Source organism: Saimiri boliviensis, chromosome 8 (genome assembly GCF_048565385.1).
Source record: "Saimiri boliviensis isolate mSaiBol1 chromosome 8, mSaiBol1.pri, whole genome shotgun sequence".
Taxonomy (NCBI): Eukaryota; Metazoa; Chordata; class Mammalia; order Primates; family Cebidae; genus Saimiri; species Saimiri boliviensis.
The window spans coordinates 36,844,407-36,864,165 of NC_133456.1; the positions used below are offsets into that span (position 1 = coordinate 36,844,407).

At 38.1% G+C, this 19,759-nt stretch overlaps 1 protein-coding gene across 25 annotated transcripts in view; it reads left to right on the forward strand.

The window, feature by feature from the left end:
* ZBTB20 (zinc finger and BTB domain containing 20) overlaps positions 1-19,759 on the forward strand; it is a 790,532-nt gene that overhangs the window by 709,948 nt on the left and 60,825 nt on the right. The window contains exon 1 of one of the 25 annotated variants that reach the window (XM_074405355.1): positions 2,539-15,453. The exons of the other annotated variants lie outside the window; for them this stretch is intronic. The gene's annotated coding sequence lies outside the window, so the exon portion shown is untranslated. Of the gene's footprint in view, positions 1-2,538; positions 15,454-19,759 lie in introns of those variants that run through there. 25 annotated transcript variants of the gene reach the window in all.

Here is a 19,759-nt window from a genome sequence, read left to right on the forward strand (position 1 = left end):
TTTGAAAATAGTAAATAAATAACCTACAAAACTCAATATTTTCTTAAATTTGGAAGTAAACCACAGTCATTCCTGGGCTTGGGACTCTATATACCAAGTTTCTAACCAGAGCATATTTTGGTATTTTGATGGTTGAGTTATAACCCCCTGAAAAGAGGGACTGATTATGTGCAGTAAGGACAGCTGCCCATAGAGCTGCAACTGAGCTACTAAAATAAAGCTAGTATTTACCTGTCACTGCTGACCAGGAGATGTGAGACTCGGTAGATCTGTTCTGTAGGCCCTAAGAAAAGCTCTGTCAGCGCTCTGTGATTGAGTTTCACCGTCCACATCTATACTCTATCAGCTTCTAGAAGGGGAGAGGGGAGAAGGTGGGGGGCACAATACACTCACGGAGTCAAAACCAAATCAAAACAAAACCCTGTTTGTTGCAAGCAAATTGAAAATGTCAGAATATTTATTATCCAAGGTTACTTGTTCTAATGTTTGATTCTTTATCTTCCAGGTTCTAATCCCTCTATGTAGTCAGGTTTTTTTTTTTTTTTTTTAAGTACTGCTAGGGAATTCAAATTATCATGTTTGACTACACTGATCAGGTGGTTGATATTACTAAGTATCTCAATTTATACTTTTACATGTTCTTCTATGACATGATTCCCATTACCTAAAGCAAAATTCTGGCATATGATTGCCACCTAAATCACTGGGTAAGGCCGGATGCAGTGGCTCACACCTGTAATCTCAGCACTTTGGGAGGCTGAAACAGGCAGATCACGAGGTCAGGAGTTCAAGACCAGCCTTACCAATATGACAAAACCCCGTCTCTACTAAAAATACAAAACATAGCCAGACATGGTGGTGGGCGCCTGTAATCCCAGGAGGCAGAGGCAGGAGAATCACTTGAAGTCAGGAGGCGGAGGTTGCAGTGAGCTGAGATCACGCCACTGCACTCCAATGTGGGTGACAGAGCAAGACTCCGTCTCAAATAAATAAATAAGTAACTGGGTATCCTACACATGGGCAAATTCTATGCCCAACTATAATATTTACAAAGAGGTAGTGATTCAATCTGTAATATTGGCTAAGTCATTTCCCATCCCTGTAGGAGATGGGGTGACTGCAATGGAAGCAGACTTGTGGTTTTCCAGGTGAAAATGGAGAGGAAAAAATATCTTTAATTTTCATATCCCAACTGAATGTTGTGAGGATTTGATGAGCTAATTATGCCATCTTAAAATGAGGGAATTCTCTCAGGATTGGCTATGTCCTTTGGGAAGAGGCTACTGGCAAGAACACTCTCAAGTGATTCAAGGAGTCTAAATGTAATATTGTTCTTGTAGCACAACTACTACACAGTGATACCACTGTCTCAATGTCAGTGAGACCCATGTTTTAAGTTATTTCGCCCAGGAATACAGATGTATCTATCCCTGTGTATCAGTTGTATTGATACCAACACAATTGGTATCAATCCCTGTGCTCTCTCTTGGCCCTTCTCCACTTAAACCTAAGTTAGAATCTTTGACTATGAAATAGAGTTTTACTCTATTCCAAGACATTTAGTCATTGAACAAATATTTGTTGGGCAAGTACTATGTGCAAAGCATTATAGCAGGTCATCTGCTTTGTATGAGAATTGAATCTATAATGTTAACCCTATTAAATCTGTGTTCTAACTGAGTAAACTGGCCAAACAAGACTTACAAAATAAGAACTTTAGATTTGAAAGGAGTCCCTCACTTTACAGGCAAAGGCATTTAGGCCTAGAAATTGTAGTGATTTTGCACTACTCAACATACTAAATTTGTATCAAGAGCCAGAACTAGAGCTCAAAGCTGCTGGCCTTCACTCGAAGATGTGTTCCATCCCTATAAGCCCCTTCATCAAGCAGTTTTTCTCTGAACCTAGGCAGTCATTTCTGACATTTTTCTTTTATTCTCTTTCTTCTTTGGCACTGATAGTTCCTTTAGTTTAGTTAAACAATGACATAGCTTTGCCAGGTGCAGGAATGCCACATCCCTGTGCCTTGTTTGCAGTGAGATTGTCACATTGGTGTGACAGTTCTGCTTAGAGAATTATTTTGACCTTGTCTTAATGATATCAAACCACACTGATTTTTCATTAGCCAGTGAGGGTTACTATTTGGTCACTATTTGGGTGGTCCCTAGCCAAGGGAACATTTATGAAAGCTATGAGTTGCCAGTGTTACAGAAACCCATTACATCCGTGGCTAAAATCCTAGGGGGCAGGGTGGGGCAGGGGGGAAGAAAAGAAAGGGGAGCAAAAACGTACAAAAGGAAAGGGAAGAGAACTCCAGAGAAAGGATTATAGATGACTTTACTTTTACCTAAACTTTTAATAAAACTCATAAATAACTCCTATTCACATGTAAACATATGTAATAATTTTACATATAATTTCATATAAAATATATAGTATTTTATATATTTTCTATACTATTGTATAGCATATTCTATTTTTTACATTTCATAATTATATTTTGTATATATTTTATATAATTTTATATAAACTATATAGTATTTTATGTATTTATTGTTTCATATAAAAATAACTCTTCCCATTTTACAAGGACAGAAATTAAGATACAGGTTTCTGTATTATCTTTCAAGGCTACAAATAATTTTGAAAGTTTTGTTACTTTTGTTGTGAGGGACACAGAGCTCCTAAGATATGTTATCACAGCCTTCAGGCTAGCAACACTCTTGCATTACATAATCTCCTTTTCTAAACTTAAATTTTCTTCAAAATGTGAAGAAACAAAGCTCATGCAGATTAAATCAGAGTCTGGGAAAGTAAACTTTGGATTCTTCTCTAATGTTTCTTCTCCTCATTTTGTTTCTCTCCCAACTCAGCTATTTTTTATGTTTCTCATCTTCCATTTTGATATCCCATTCAACATTAGAATTACTAAAACAAGGAGGTTGTTGGAGTCCATCATATTCATTCACATCTTAGCTGTTACTTCTATTGTAGTACATGAGTTTAGATTAGGAAACCTAAGAATGAGTCTATAGATTAGTTGATAGAGAAGAAAGAGTTTCTGTTAATATACATTGTAGTCTGAGGTACTCTATAAATAATCCATAGCAGCATATGTAAAAGCCATATGCCTTTTACCTTCTCATGATGTGTTTGCTTTTTTTGTTCCCTCTTAATGAGAGCTGGAGACATCTTTAATGTAAAGTCATAGATGTGCACATGGTTTGATTGCAAGAAGCTACAGTACACACAGTTTAGATATCAAGGGAAATGAAGAGCAAGACCTCACATCTCTTTAACAGGTTCAATTGGTCATCTTAAGCTGTTAATACATAAGGCTTCTGGGCAGAAAACAGCAGCAGTGTGGTAGCAAAGCTTGGGAAGCAGATAATCCTAAATTCAAATCCCAGATCTGCCATTTACCAGCTGTGTGACCTGTGTTAATTTACTTTTCCTCTCTGAACTTCTCTGATCCTTGCTTCTCTCATCTGTAACATGGAGATGATAACAGTTGCTGCAGAGAAGGAGTGGCATAATACAACTTAGGATATGACATGTGTGACAGCGGGTTCAAGCATTTGTGCACCTTCTGGCCCCAGCAGGCTTAATATCAGAGCTATAGTTAGTCCCTACTTTCTTACAAGCATATGATTATAAGAAAGGTCCTTCTGGTTCAGGCTCATGGTCCTTTCAGCTCAGCATTCATTTTCTGATCACAAGGCCAGGAAACTGTTACATAAGACACAATTGTCCTTGTTGCTAACTTCAAGAATTAGAGTTATTTTCCTCCAGATAGCCTAGTTTCTCTGAATAACCCACTACGGACTTATTATCCATGAATTTAGCTAAACCTCTATGATACTATTTATGTCATCAACCGTTAATGAATTTTGTAAGTTTATTGCCTACTGTGTAAAGTAGTTCTTTACATTGTCATAAATTGTTTCTTTTGAAAAGTATAAGATGGCTTCTAGTTCATATATACTAGAATTTGATAAAGAAATCCATGGTCACTTACCCAGGCCTTTTGTTTCTTTATAGATATTTACAATCTCCTTGCCTGAATTTTACCATTATAAATAGAAATCTTCATCTTATATCATGATTATTTTAATTAATACTGAACTTTCTTATTGTATTTTGTTTCAGACATCTCTCTTGATATAAATACATATGTTTATGTATGTATGTGTTTGTGTGTGATTAAAATTGGATTACATGACAAAAAAAAATACTGAACTTTCTCCTGTCCTTTTTATTTATTTATTTTTTGAAGTACTTCATCCAGAAAGTGTTCCATACATGGGTTGCCATTATCTTTTACTAGAGCTGACGTAATTTAACTCTCCCTTCCCTCTGTCAAAATTACACTCTAAGTATGCTCTGGGCTCAAAACAGAATGATCTTAATGTGACTGCAATTGTATTTAAGCCAAAGTTCAGGTTAGAGACAGCTGGCAAAATGTTCAACAAACTGGACCAAAGAGGAAGAATCATAACAGAAAAGATGTGATTCTGTTTGTAGCAAAGTGAGAAACCTGTCTGAAGGAAAAACTGGAGACTGAATTTTTTTGCTCGTTTTGGAGATCCTAAAGAAGAAGTACAAGGCAGTGTTTTCCAAGACAATTTGTTCCACTAAAGTGACCAGAACTAAGTCTAAGTTGGGCTGGCTGCCCTAGGTGGCAGTCAGAGGTTGGGGCTACTATTTTGACAATGGCAGCAGAAATCTGTGACCAAAAAAAGCCTAAAACTGCTTGCTTCTATGTTAGCATCGCTAGCATGAAGTAAGATTTGAACTTTAAATGACTCATTATGAGTGGGTGGCAACCCACTGTGGAGGCAGTCTGTGAACCCAAGGTCAGCATCCCGGTGAGAAATCCCTTCAGGTAGGTAGGAGTGAGCGATACAACCAGTCACACTGAGACGGGAGATCCTTGTCCTCTTTAGCTTTGTCAGAGCATTCCCGGATTCACTTCCAGTCCTGTTTCTGAGGGTGTTTGGCACACTGCTTGGCCCGCACTTGGCACCACTGTCTTCAGAAAATAAATGCCTTACATTTGTACAGCGCTTTATGGAACACTTTCTCATAGATCACCTCAACTGATCCTCACATCTCTATGGTAACTGTTCATGTTCCCATTTTGTGGATGAGGAAAAGGGATTGAATTACTTGTGCAAATGGTGTTAGTAAGTTGTGGAGCAGGGACTGGTCTTGTGATACAAAGTCTACGTCCTTTTCATGTCACCACCACCACAAAGATAGCCAGGTCATTTTGGACATCTTCCTAAAAATATACCTTCTTTCATTTTTCCCTGAATGTAGTGCATTATAGTTATTTGTACTGATGTTGCTCTGACCTCTTGTGGATGACAGCAAGCCTCATGAGATCATCCTGCAGACTTCGTCTTTTAATACCGCGAATACTAATAACACTATGTTCTACAGCTTCCATATCGTGGGTTATGTTCAGTAAGCCTAGCACCAACCTTGTGTCTGGACTGTCAGTCTGAGAAGAGGTCATTTATCCCAAACTTTTCTTGTTTTTATAAATTTTCTTTCCATATTAAAATTGTCCTTACACTCCTTAATTCAAACATGCCTCAATATTATTTTAACAAGCTCAGTAGTGTCTGTACATTACATCTTTCTGTACCCTTCCCTCCCTCCTGAGGGAAGAATCCCTGAATGATCCTAGTAAGTTCTGAAAAGCCTTAGCAGGGTAGATAATGGGTAAAGATCATTGTATTTCAGCTCCCTGATCCATTACACCCCTGCCTTTCACCAGCATGCAGAGCGTTGTGTTTTTTTCTAACAGAATAAATTAAATATGAAAGAGAAGGACTAATGTAATTCAAATAAACATGTTAATGACCCTATTTTTCCATTTGGTAACTAGACCGGATGTGGTGGAATGCCAGTTTTTTACTGAGCCTGTAATTTAAAACTTTCAACAAGGACACTTTTTTTCCCTTTTATTTCCATCCTCCATTCCCACCCGCTTTCATTCTTACAGACACTCCTTACTGTCCAATTAGTTTTGGAACATGAAAACTGTCCTCACGGCTGCCTGGAGCCACGGGGGACCTGGGATGATTTCTCTCTGTGGGATGGCTTGTAAGACTCCAGTTATACTGGTGATGACCCTGCCAGAGCTCTGTGCCATTGAAGGGTGTGGGGAAGGAGGTGACTGGTGCATCCTGTACCTCCTCTGCACCCCCATTTTGTGTATTTTTTATGTTTTGCATGTACATGTTTGCTGTTCTAGCAGCACTTAAACATTCAGATTTGGGAATAGAAGAGCTAGTTTGCTTTTAACCCTGTAAGTAGCCATCCATCCTGGCTACATTTTTTATGAGTCAAAGCCATGGTATAAGAGCTTGTTATCATCCAAACTAAAACCCTCACTAACTCAATGTGTCCCCGGATGACTCCCTAGTTTATTTCTTCTCTTTTCTCCACAAAGTCAGTTGTCTCCCTCTGCACCCAGGGAGTATGCATTTTCCACAGCAGCCCCCACCCCTCCTCCAGAAAACGACCTGCTCAAAATGGAGCCCTTCTTCTCCTCCAGATCTCAAATCTGCCACCTGTCTGCTCCCTTCATCATTAGTTAGCTATACAGCGTGATTTTCCCCCAAACTGTATGTATTTAATCCCTGATTGCTCCCTTACCCAACAATGTGACGTCCTTTCAGCATTTTACCTGCTGGAACTAGCGCTCTCTTGGTTCTTTCACTGTGGTCACTTGCTAGAGTTTTAAGGAAAACTTTTTGATGTGGACACATTTTAGTTTCTTTCCAATTTGCTCTGGAGAGAGGAATGAAGGAGAGAGGGGGCTCTGGCCCTGTTACTTCCTGTTTGTTTTTGTTCTGGAGAATGCAGACCATCTGTGTCTCTCAGAAGCTATTCTTCTACAGTCACCGTGCTGAGGCTGATATTTAATTTCTTAGTTTTTCCCTCATTTCTCTCTAATTTCCGATTCCTCCTCCAAAAACTCCTAAGCCCCTCATTAAATCTTTCTTCCTGAATTTTCTTATCTTAATACTACCTCTGGATGCAGTTCTGTCCCCATTAAGGCCAGGATTTCAAATTAAGTAAATGATAATTGGAGAGAGGAAATGGGAGAGAAGGGAACAAGGAATCAGTAAGCAAACAGAAAAAAAAAAAAAAAGTGGGTTCACTTTTTAAACATGGAGTTCACTGATTCTCAGACCCAGCTCCCATGTCCTGGCATCATTGTTCAGCTGAAGTCTCACCTGTTAGGTGGACCTTGTCTTTCTCAGGGGAAACATCTGTGGGATGCTGGAGCTCTCTGAAAGTCCCTCCCTAATTTATTTTTCCTGCCATGCAGACTTTGATAAAGGTTGTACTTTCTCATAATTATCAAGATGGTTATCTTCCAGAACTAGCAGATATATTCTCCCTCTTCTGAGAGCTGCCCGATGCATCCCCATGTATAGTCACCCTACATAAAAGTCCTGTATTTTCTTTTACATGTAATTTTGCTAAACCAAGTCTCTAAACAACTACATCCAATTTCAATAGATCACTCTCTATAACTTATGAAATTTTATGTTTTTCATAAGAAGCATCTGTCTGAGACACATCTTCATTTCAGATGTCATTGCAATTTAGTGCACAATATTTCCCTCACTTAAAAAAAAATGTAGCTTTGATTTTTTTTCCTTAATTCTTAAGGTCAGAATTAAAAAGCTAAATGAATTCCAGGCTTCAAACTCCCAGAATTATATTTCAGCTGGTTCAAGCCTAAAATGTGCTATATCGACAGTCCACAGGGGAAGTGCCAAGTAGTTATGGCCTTCATGGAGTGCTTTTTGGAGCTATCGCCTCTGGTCCCCCACCCCCTTCCTTCAGCTGCTTCTGTTTGTTCCTGCTGTAGTGCCTTCAGCCATGAACATACCGTTTAATCAGTGGTGTATTAAAATGGACCTGGTACAGTCAGCAATAGCTAGGCCAAAATCGATTGGCTATTTTTAAAAGGAAAAAAAGAAGATAGAAAATTGCTCTTTTAATCTAGGTAAATCAAATCATGCCTGCTTGCTTTCCACCTGTAGCTAAGTGTAGGCAAGAGCATTCTGATTGATGACAGTGTTTCTTTGTGCTTCTTTATTCATGCTTATCCACTTGGGGTAAAAGCACCAGGGTAGCTTCAGAACTGAGTTTTCACATTCACGTGAGAAAGCTTGTGCTCTTTTTCTCTCAGGAAAAAAAAAAAAAAAATTGCACACTCTTAGAAGATTTGAGTAAAAGCCAAGTACATTCAACCTTTTCTGCCTTTTCGGTTTTTTCCTGCCATGAAATCATATCTGACTGTGACATCACAGTGTGTTGTTTTGGGCAGCCTTGTGATGTATGAAGGCGAGGACCTTAATTGGGTTAACAGAGCATACCAGGAGCCAACGGCAGATGAGCGCTGCTCTCCCACTAGGCAGTTCTCTGCTCCTGGCAGTGTGAAAGAATCAGAGACCAGCTTGAGAGAAGCGCCTTCTCCCACGGATTTTTAACTCTGAGGATTTTTAACTCTGAGGCTTTTTCTTCTTTTAGTGTATTAGTATCCAATGAGATTAATTTTTAAAACAAAAAGTATATAAATTGTTTTGTTTTTAAACTGCAAAAAAAAAAAAAAATGGGAGTGGGGGTGGAATGTGCTGGCAGGTTTGTTCTATAGCATTGATTTGTGACCAACAAAGGAAATGTCTACTTGTGAGACACAAATCAATGCAACCAGACTGCGAAAGTGCAAACAGAGATGTGAGAAAATTATTCAATCGTTAGTCTTCTATGGAATTTAAAAACATTGAGTCTTTCGATTGTTCCAATAAAAAAAAAAAAAAAAAGTGAATCACTAGAAGAAAGGAAGGGGGGTTATGAGGACTGGTTCTAATTTCATCAAAGGTTTTCTCTTGTGATTGTGGAAAGGTCCAGCAAGGCTATAAGATTCCTAAAAGATTAGCAATGTTGTGAATGATTTTCAGAACTCATTAACCATGTCCTCAGATGCTGCTGATAGCAAAGTGGTGGGAAACCGGTAGAAGATAAGTTTATGCCTGAACTTCTGCTTTAGTCTGCATTAATCTTGGCTGCTGTAAAACTCAAGTTTCTTGCAAACTCTCTGTATCCAGAAATAATCCATAACAACTAAACTCGGCACCGACATAGTATTTTTTATCATATAAGCATGTTACAAAAATTAACAAATAGAGTACACAGGTAAAAATATAACTTTAGAAAGCTAAAGATTTTTTTTTAACTTCATCAGTTCAAATAAACTGGGAGACAGACAACTAGAATTAGCTGAAAACATGGTCATGGAATATTTCTATGTAGTTTGAACTGAGATTTCTAAATTTTAACAAGTAGAGTTTCTTTAGCAGTAACTTCAAAATAAATAAGAATTGTCGGTAACTTACCAGATGTGTGTATGTTAAAGTTGTTAAAGTTGTTTTCCCCCCTCATATAGGTTACATTTGATTTCCCCCAACCTTCCTCCCAACAGTCTTAATATTATTAGTTTCCTTAGAAATCCTATTTTCAGAGATAATAAAAAGGTAACTTTTAATACTATCCCTATCCTGTCACAGATGGTGAATTATTCTGACTTCTCCTTTTGGAGAAAGGAAAAAAAGATGATCAGATGCTACTTCTCTGAACACTGAAAATTAATAGATATAGCTTCACAGTTTTCAATGTTTTCCCAGTGTCTAGTCAGTCCGGAATTCCCATTAGCAGTCCAGGGAAATTTTCTAACTTGACTGAATATTTTTGCTTTCATCACTGTGACGAAGTCAGTTACCAAGACTCTCTCACCTTATCCTAAAAATGTGCTACTTCTTTACTTCTCAATTGTCATCACGTTAGTTACATTGCCTGAGGAAATCAAGGGAGTGAAATATAATGGATCCAGAGACCTATCAAGTAAAGTAATCAAGAAGGGATTTCTGGACAACCCCATTTAAAATAAGAACCCTTGCAATAAAAGTGCATAAATGTCTCACTCTGTGTTATGCAATAATACCTGCAAGTCCAATTTCCAGTAGTTCATATCTCTGAATTACAACCCTGAACAAAGAAGTAAATGAAGACCTTCAAGTATCCAAATGAGTTTCCCCCAAGTCTCCTACCAAACCCCCAAACCCTGTGTTCAAGCAGTATTGTCTCTATGGCTCTTATTTATTTGATTTTCCAATCCAAAGCAGATTAGAAAATATATTTGGCATGGAAGATTTAGAGGAGATGGGTCTGAAAAACTGAAACGATGACGCTAGTCGGCTATGGCAGTGGATAGTGGGCTGTAGTTCAGTCTGCAGCCGTTAGGCTGAGCCAAGGGACAAGGCCAATTCTCACCCCAAGAAAAGCAGGTTACTGAAAAACAGGAACAATGAATATTCACAAGGATGACCCTGTATCATGGAAAAAAAAATTAAACTATATCAACATACTGTGTTTAAGAAAACAAGGACATGTAAAAGTTTTCTATGAAAAACATGTTTAGAATATATTTTATTCTTAAAGAGGCAAGTTTATGTCATTAAAAAACATTTAAAAATATATGGAACATTTTAGTTCTTAATATAGCTTGCTTTTTTTTTAATCCTTTTTCAATTTGAAAAAAATGTAGGGATCGTTTTGTAGTAGTGACTCTAAAAACCTGTCTAGCCAAAACTATTCAGTATGAACACCTTAGAAGGAAGGATGTTTATTCTTGAATATTTTAAGTCCAGGTCTCTTAAAATAAAGATGTTCTTTTTCATTGATCTTCATTATATAATGTATGTTGTCATCTGGAGTAAGGCACAGTTGCTCATATTTAGCTGGTTTACTTTGTAATGCGTCATTATGAGTGACCAAAAACATGGTACAGGAAGTTGTTTGTGTGTTTTTTCATTGCTTATGCAACTTCCAAGCAGAAAATGTTCTTGAGACCAGATGGTAAAGAACAGTCAATTGCAAGTTCTATTCTCCAGATGTATTGGTGTTTCATGTCTTCCTAAAGCCAGTTCAAATACACTTGAAAATTCAAGTCTTAATTTTAGTAACTCTTTCGCTTCTGCTAGATCTTATTTCACATGATAAAGAAATAGGCTCAAATATTTAATGACAGGATCTCTGAGGCCCGCTGTACTATAGAGTGGCAATGCCATAGTCATATAATTCAGTCCGATAAAAGTTTATTACATGTGCTTTTGGGTGTATTTGGTCACTGTGCTACAATGACAGCTATATGTTTACAGTACCAAACGTCTTTTCAACTTTATCCTTTCCAAGAGTGCACTTTGTTAAGACAATTTTAAAAAATAACGTTTACCCAGTGTTTCTACTTGGCATGTAAGTTTTTTTTTTTTTTTTAATCTGCTCAGCAATTTGGAAGTTTGCTTGGAACACAGATGAGTTAAGATAAAAAGCTGTTTTTTTTTAAATGCCTCTAGTAAGTAAAAATGAAGATACTATATCTGAATGAATGTGAAAAGTTGTCCCTTTGTATATTTTTAAAGCTTCCTAAACTATCCCCAGTTCTCAGCCAAATGCAGCCTACCCAGATTGTCTTTAGGAAAGTAGCAATTCACAGAGCTTTGCAGTTAGCCATGTATCAAACTGCACTCTCTTTAGTCCCTGCTTACAGCTCCACCATTTTAGAATATGGTGAGATATGCCAGAGCCCTACCATCTGTTTAATGGGCTAATTATGTTTACCACATGCCTACTTCACAAGAATACCATGAGTGAGGTTGCCAAACATCATACAAATATATATGTTTGTATATATTGATATATAAATATACACGTAAATAAAATTGTATACATATATAAAAGCATCCAGCATTTCTGAGTTTCATTTCATCTTCTACTCTCAAGATATATCACGGTCTATTCCTTAAACCCAGCCAGGTGTTTTCAGAGTTTGTGAGGCTGTCAATGATAGGACAGTGAGACTGAGAGGGATCCTGTATCTGAGAGATTTGGAGGAAGTGAAACTCAGATTGTACACACATCCTATGTCTTTGCCTATTTTGCTATGCCCCATGTACTCTCTACTAAAATTTAGACATTTTAGCTTCATATTTAATGCAGTCAAACTTTGTGATACTGTATGTTGCTATATTCAATGACTAAACGCCTTCTTTTAAGAAACAGAGGATCTCTTCTTTTTAATTGAAAAAAAAAAAAAAAAAAAGTCAGACTGTTTTAACACAATTCCTCCTGTACTTGGCTACAACTTTTCTCCTACATGCCGTAGCTTCTATATTGGGCTTGTTCTTCAAACTAAAATTCTTTTTTCCTCCTATGAGGACACTGCAACCCTTGATGGTCTTTTCTCTGGTATTCTCTGAGTGCTTCCTAAATACGTGGTCTCAGTGACTCCAGTTATCACAAGGACGAATTTTCACTTGCTATCCATGAAAATTATCACTGGGTCAAACTAAGTTGGGTCGGACTAAGTTGCTTCTTGAAAATGGGGCTGATGCTAGTTGTGTCCAGAGGGAATTCTGAGCAGTAAAGGGAGGCAAACTGAGGGCATTCTAGGTGAAGGGAATTAAACCAGCAAAGAATCAGAGCACAGATGGAAAAGAGCGAGTCATGGGTAACCAGAGTGCCTAGTCAGGATATGATATAAGCTCCGGGTGTTGGGTTTTCTGTGTAGCTCCTTTGTTTATGTAAAGCTAGCTCGGCAGGCTCTGGGCCTTCTTGGCTTTGAGGATGCACTGACCTGAGAGCTATGGGGAAAAAATAGCCACATCTGTACACCAGACTATAAAGCCAGTATGTAGCGTTCTCTTTGGAAATGAAAAACAATAACATATGAAACTATCATTGATACAACATTTTATTTAGTCTTTTCTAAGATACCAGGGTATTTTTAAAACCTGTTTTCTTCCCCTTGGCATTAGGATGTTTTCTTATACAGCTTCAACTGAAGTAAATTATTCAAACAGAGCTGTTTTATTTTATTTGTTTGTTTTTGTTTTTGCAGTTTTATGCTTACCAGGGACTTCATAAACAAGTTAGAAGAGAAAAAATGGCCAGGACATAAATATAGAAATAACCCAATCGCATAAGCTTGCGTGAGCATGGGTGAGGGCCTGTGGGAAGCATGAAGAAAAATCTTTATTATTACCAGAATGATTGTAATTACCTTAGGCATGAGTCTGATTTGAGAAGAGACATTGATATACAAAGAAAGGAAGGATTATTCCCCTATGATTTGTCCAAGTGTACAAGGAAAAATAGCTTCAGTATTTACTCTTTGACTTCTTGAGTCCAGAAATCTAATACTGCAAACTACATAGACATAGAGCAGAAGAAAGCAAGTATTTATCACAACAAGAGGAAAGAGGAATTACTCTGTCATCTCTTCTTACTTTAGTTTTTGTTGTTTTTTTTTTTTTTTTTTTTTTTTTTTTGAGACGGAGTTTCGCTCTCATTACCCAGGCTGGAGTGCAATGGCGCAATCTCGGCTCACCGCAACCTTCGCCTCCTGGGTTCAGGCAATTCTCCTGCCTCAGCCTCCTGAGTAGCTGGGATTACAGGCACGCGCCACCATGCCCAGCTAATTTTTTTTGTATTTTTAGTAGAGACGGGGTTTCACCATGTTGACCAGGTTGGTCTCGATCTCTCGACCTTGTGATCCACCCACCTCGGCCTCCCAAAGTGCTGGGATTACAGGCTTGAGCCACCGCGCCCGGCCATCTTCTTACTTTAGAATCATCAAATATTATTACTGGAAAGAACTTAAAAACCATCTAATCTAACATACCCACATTATAGATGAGAAAAATGAGACTTGGGAAGAGTTTAATGACTTGCCCAAGGTCACACAACAGATTACAAACGTGGCTGGGAAACCACATATTATAGATAGGTGTCCTTAATTTCTCCAGTTTCTGGAGAAATAATTTTAGAGAATTCTTTGACTTATCCCACCAATGCTGCTTTGTATACCTTGATTATCAGCAGGCTTCTCAATTTTTTGGAAGTGAAGTTTACTTTATAATAACAGCCGGATTCTATAACTGAGTCTAAAAATTAAAATGTGTTCTCTGACACATCCTGAGTGTTGTACAAATATAGAGAATCTCACTAGATCAACATGTATGCCTCCTTTTATAATAGGAATGCTGTAATACTTATAAATGTGGCATGATCGTGTTAGACTCTTGAAGTTTCTAGCGTTTCACATATTTGTTGGAGCATATACATAGGTGAGAGCAGATTTACTAATTGACCTGCTCTGAGTCCCTGAGAAGTTCCTCAATTGCTGTGCATTTGTAAGTCAGCTATTCCCACTGCCATCCATATCACCACTTCCAACTATTACCAATATGGCCGATTACTACACACTGATTGCTTATTACATTCAAAAACAGCTGTACTTGGTGTTTTAGTGATATTTTGTTCAGTGTTAGGAGAGGAAAAACATGGTGAGAATCTGGCATAGCCCAGCTCCCTTCTTTTGAAGAAAAAGTCCATCACTGACAATAGATATCGAATAAGTAGTTATTTAAAGGAGTCAAAAAAAGCATCCACCATTTCTCTGCTTCGAAAAAGAATCTCTGGATCATTTGAAAATATTAACTACAAGCTTATGATGCAATGTTGTGTGGTTTGTTGTGCCACATATGGTTATGATGATCTACATCTCAGCCACAATCCAGAAATACTCTCGTTGTTACAATGCAAAATAACATAAGCATCCACTTTTACATTTTAAATGTGTCTGGCCTACCAAGTCCTTGCTTAGGTGCCAGACACACTACTGTGAAGGAACTGTCTGACATAGTACCCTGAAATTTCAGGTAAGTATAATCATCTCACAGATGCATAGAATAAGCCTGGTTTTCAAGGCAAAGAGAAGAGGCAAACCTCCTGCTCTTCCAGAAGTCAGAACCATTGAGCAGTATATTCAGAGTAGCTAAGAGGAAAAGCCTTTGTGAAGAAAACTGTGCTGTCTCGTGGCTGTTTTATTAAAACATTTAGTCCACCAGGTTTCCAAGTCTAAGAACAATGTAATTTGCAAAGCATGTAAAATAAGCAGGAGCGTCTAGTCCGAACAGCCATGTGATCCCCACAACCTCTGTGATCCTTGTTGTGAGTTAGGGTGATTTAGTCATCAAGATCCCTGCTGTTATGTGTTTGGATATTTGTGAGGAAAACCTAGAATTTATTCCCTTTAGAAGCCATGTCCATATGGCATGCAGCAAAGACCATTAGAGAACAGTAGTAGGAGTTTTGTTATCAAATCCAGCCAGATTTGCAGATAGGAATAATGGGAAATCAGTATTTTTCCTTCTTCTTCCTCTCTCTTTTCTTTTTCAGTCTTTTTCTTTCTCCTGTTTGCTTCTTCAATTCAATACTCCTTTGTTTATGGATTTGGAAAGTACTCCAAAAGCAAATAAGCCAAGAAAATCCTGTTTGGAGGAAGCACAGCCATTTTGACATGTAACTATCTCATCACGCCTTTTTATATCCCTAAACAATTGAAGAGCATGTAGAATAGCCATGTGCTGGTCCTCAAAGTGGGTGTGCCATAAGACATTCTCTGGTTTGAACTAGACCAGTTCACTGTTTCATGGAAAAAAAAAAAAAAAAAAAAAAAAAAAACAGAAAAGAAAGTTTTTCTTCTCTGGTTCTAGACCAAGTAAGTGGCAGGATGTTATCACCATCTGTAATCTTCTGTGAAGTCCCTCCCCAGTCCAATTTACGTGATAGGTACAGCAACTTCACTATGAGAATGCACACTCAAAAAATACAACCTTTAAGTTATTTTTCCTCGGATGGGCAAGGTGAAGCAGTGAGGAAATGGACATATATATGTTACACATTTATATTGTTTTTCCCCATAAACTTTTAAAATACCATCCAGGGTTTACAGTTTTTCTCAACCACATTGGTAAAGAAAAACCTACCTTTGTGATTTTTTCAGAAGTCATTTTTCAGCCTCTCCTATTATTTTTTTATTTCGGTAATCACCTTAACAGGTAGCTGAGTGAGGATCCGGTATGAAAAGACCTCATCATGTACTATAAGCCAGAGAGTGTACTCATGGGAAAAAAATTTAAGTCCTCAGATGCAAAGTCATCTCTGTCAAAGAAAGTGGCTCGGGCAGCAGTGCCTGACGTTAGACAGTCTGCATGGTGCAACACTGCAGCCGTGTTTTCAGTTGCTTTTCACTCTCTGGAATTTTATGCAATGATTGTAGCCAAGAACCTTTGGAATATCACTCTCTGGTTAAACAAAAAAGAGAGGGAAAAAATCCTTTGAAAATTGAAGCTGGTGGTTCCAAGCTAGCAGACAATCCAGTGAAATTTTCACCCCACTCTGTTTTGGGCGTTTGGGGTTTTTATGCAGTGTAAGAGTGTTAGAGAAGGTGTCTATCTGGTGTAGTTTGGAATACTTTGCAGTTTCAAATACTTTAAAGAAGAATTGTTTTCTACCATTTATTAAACTAGCTCAGTTAAATATATTGGTTATCAGATCCCATGATGCATGATTATTCACTATATTATAAAATCAAAAAAATTCAATTATGCTGTCCCCTTTCTCCCTGTCTCCTCTCTGTCTGTCTCACTCTGCTGTGAAGAATGGGAGGAGAGAGAAAGAGAGAGAGAGAGAAAGAGAGAGAGAGTGTGAGTGTGTGTGTGTGTGTGTGTGTGTGTGTGTGTGTGTGTCTGGGAGGTAGACAGATTCCCTACCTGGAAATGGCTTGCTATTATTAGACGTTCAGTTACCAGGGGTTATGTAAGACAATTGAAGCTCTGTTTTTTAACAGAGACATGATTCATGCTGCTTGTAGTAACAGTAACCACCTCCAAACGAGACAGAAACCAGACACAGACAAAGGCTGGAGAAATCAATGCCGACTCGGTACAGCCATTCTCCTGATACCCTCTGCCTTTCAATCAGAGCACTTAGGTTATCAGGAGAGGAGGCTCTTGCTAATTCAGGATCTTTTTTGTCTCTTGGGGCTGCCAGGTGAAATCATGTGGGCTGGAGCTGTATACAGGAGAAAACAGGTCCTCAGGAGCAGTGACATCTGACCTTTTTCCCTAGGGTCCCCCAGTGTTTCAGACATACTTGGAGGAACAGTGATTGTTTACCTGTGCTGTGGCTCAGAGTGCTCTGTGGTTTCTACTCAGAAAGGCTGGAACTTGAGCGTTTGGCTCACCCACTCAAGTAACTTTCCTCAAGTGATACTCTGCAGCATGCTGGGAGAGGAAAGGATGGAGTGGGATTTGAGCTGCTGCCAGTGCTTTATTATAGTTTCTCCTAAAACCTGAATGGAAGTGGACTGGCTGTCAGTTCCCACACACATTCAGGACCCTTTCCTAAGTCTTCCAGACGACATTGATTCAACACTCCACACTATACAAAGCACTTCCACATGGATCAGCTTATTTTAGCCTCACAACTTTGTAAGATAGGCAAAGCATACATTATTGTCAATACCATTTCACAAGAGATTTTACAGCTTACAACTATTATGCTGTTCACTGATTCCTTGCTCATGACTTTCTAAGTGAGAACAACAAGACTCACAAAAGTTAGCAACTTGACCATTGTCAAATGGCTAGTGCCTACCAGACCCAGGAAGACAAGGCTGATCTGATTCTCCATCAGTGCTCTGCCCCACGTTTGCTACAATGCTTGTTGGAAACCATGGCATTTTCTGGGGGGAAAAAAAGCATTTTCTGCTGAAAACCTTGGTTTTAGATTAAGTTCTACTACTCATTAGCTAGCCAGCTGAAACTTCTCTTTCTCTTCCTCTTCACCCCATCCACCTCAATCTTCTCATCTATGCAATTCATGATAGGGAGAACTCATTTTTAGAGAGTGTTCATGAAAGTACCACATAATCTTTAACATGTCTAAGTCGATGTGAAGCACTGTCAGTAGTATTTCCCTGTCCCCACCAAGAGTGAAATCCAGCAAGAGAGCTCAGACTTCACCCAGAACATAAAACTATGTATTTTTACTGTGAAAAGAAGAAACTCAGATACTTTATTGCAGAAACTGCCCATAGCTCTCAGAAAACAGCAGTCTTACCCCAGTGGCCTGTTACACACCCTATAGGCAGGCCACCCTTCATTTTCACTCTGAAATGTGTAAATTGCCCAGAAAGACAATTCTTCAGTACTGACATGACAGGAAAACACCTAGGCCATTTAGGTTACCCACCTAATAATCTCCTGCAATAAAAATTCCAATTTAAAAAATACTTATTATTGATGACTACTAATAATCAACACTCTGATACATTGTTACGAATTTTAACTAAAGACTGACAGAATTTTCTGTTTATGAAATTTTACCATTATCCCTCTATTTCATGTTACATAATACAATCTATACCTATTTTAAGGTAAATATAAGTAAACATTCTCATTTATAAAATAGCGTTTATTAAATTTTTTGTTTGTATACTGTTTTATAGTCAGGAAGGTAGCAAAATACTCCACAGATTATACTGTAATAAAATGCATTTTCTCTTCTGCTAAAACATGGAAGTCATTTATTCCTGCAGGTTTAAGGAAGAAACGTATACTTTCTCTCTCACGTAATAAAACTCCCTGACTAAACATCAAGAGACCAAGTTTCTAGTCGTAGGCCCCCTAAAAATTCACTAATAGGGAACTTGCTAAGGCCCAACTTCAGATTAACATCTAATCTGAAAAACTCAGAGCCCCTTAACATCTAGTTATTATATAGCCTGAGACAACCTGCTTTGTGCTGTTGTGTGTTATGTCAGTAAAAGAGCTTTATGGGAAAGATGGAATTCATTGTTTGGGGTTTTATGCTGTGCCAGTCGTTGCCAAGCTGCCTTGAATTCACCAATGTAACGTGTCTCCAGACTGATTCAAAGAGATGGAATTTGGAATGTGACTAGAAGGCAGTAGCAGATTCTGTAAATAGTTGCTACATATTCTGTATACCAGGCACAATAGTACACAGTGGATCCTCAAACAAGACTTACCCTGACTTCCTTATGTAGGAAAATAGCCTTTTCCTTTCCATCAAGTTACCATGATTTAATGATTATGAATGGTAATTTTTATCATTGGTATGTTCCAGTGATTCCTTTCATGGATCACTTGATGTTCCTAGATTATTTTAACCTCATCCCCATTTGGTGTTGACTAATGCAAATGCTTACTTTCACCTAAGAACAGAGCTGGCTTTCTCCTCTATATCTGGCCTTTGTCCAGCTTCTTAGACACAAATGGTATGATTTGCAGGGCAATGGAAGTAATGGAGGGTGACATTTCTTCCTAATATTGTGATGGAACATTCCACCTGCACTGTTAACATCTCAAACTATCCCTATAGCTACAGAAATTGGATTTTAAACCATCATGCCTTAATGGTATCCATTTCTGTTTGTGTTAACCAGTAACGTGGTTATAACATCCTTTTATACTCAAAAGGCTACACTATATGCTGGGGTCTCTGTAGTATATAAAACAAGCCTCCTGCCCAAGAGGAGTTACACTCTAACTAATAATATAGCAAACAGGCATTAAACCATAACCATTTATTGAAGTACTAAAAAACTGGCAGAAAACACTATGGGCTGAGGCAATCTTCACAAGGAAAAAAAATCATAAAGGATACATTTTTATATACAGACCTTGAAGGAGAAGATAGTTCTACATAATTTTTTAAAAGGTGATAAAGATATTCCAAGCAGCCAAACTGGTATATACAGTAGCTCAGAGATACAAATGTGCTTAGTCTTTCTGACACCCTA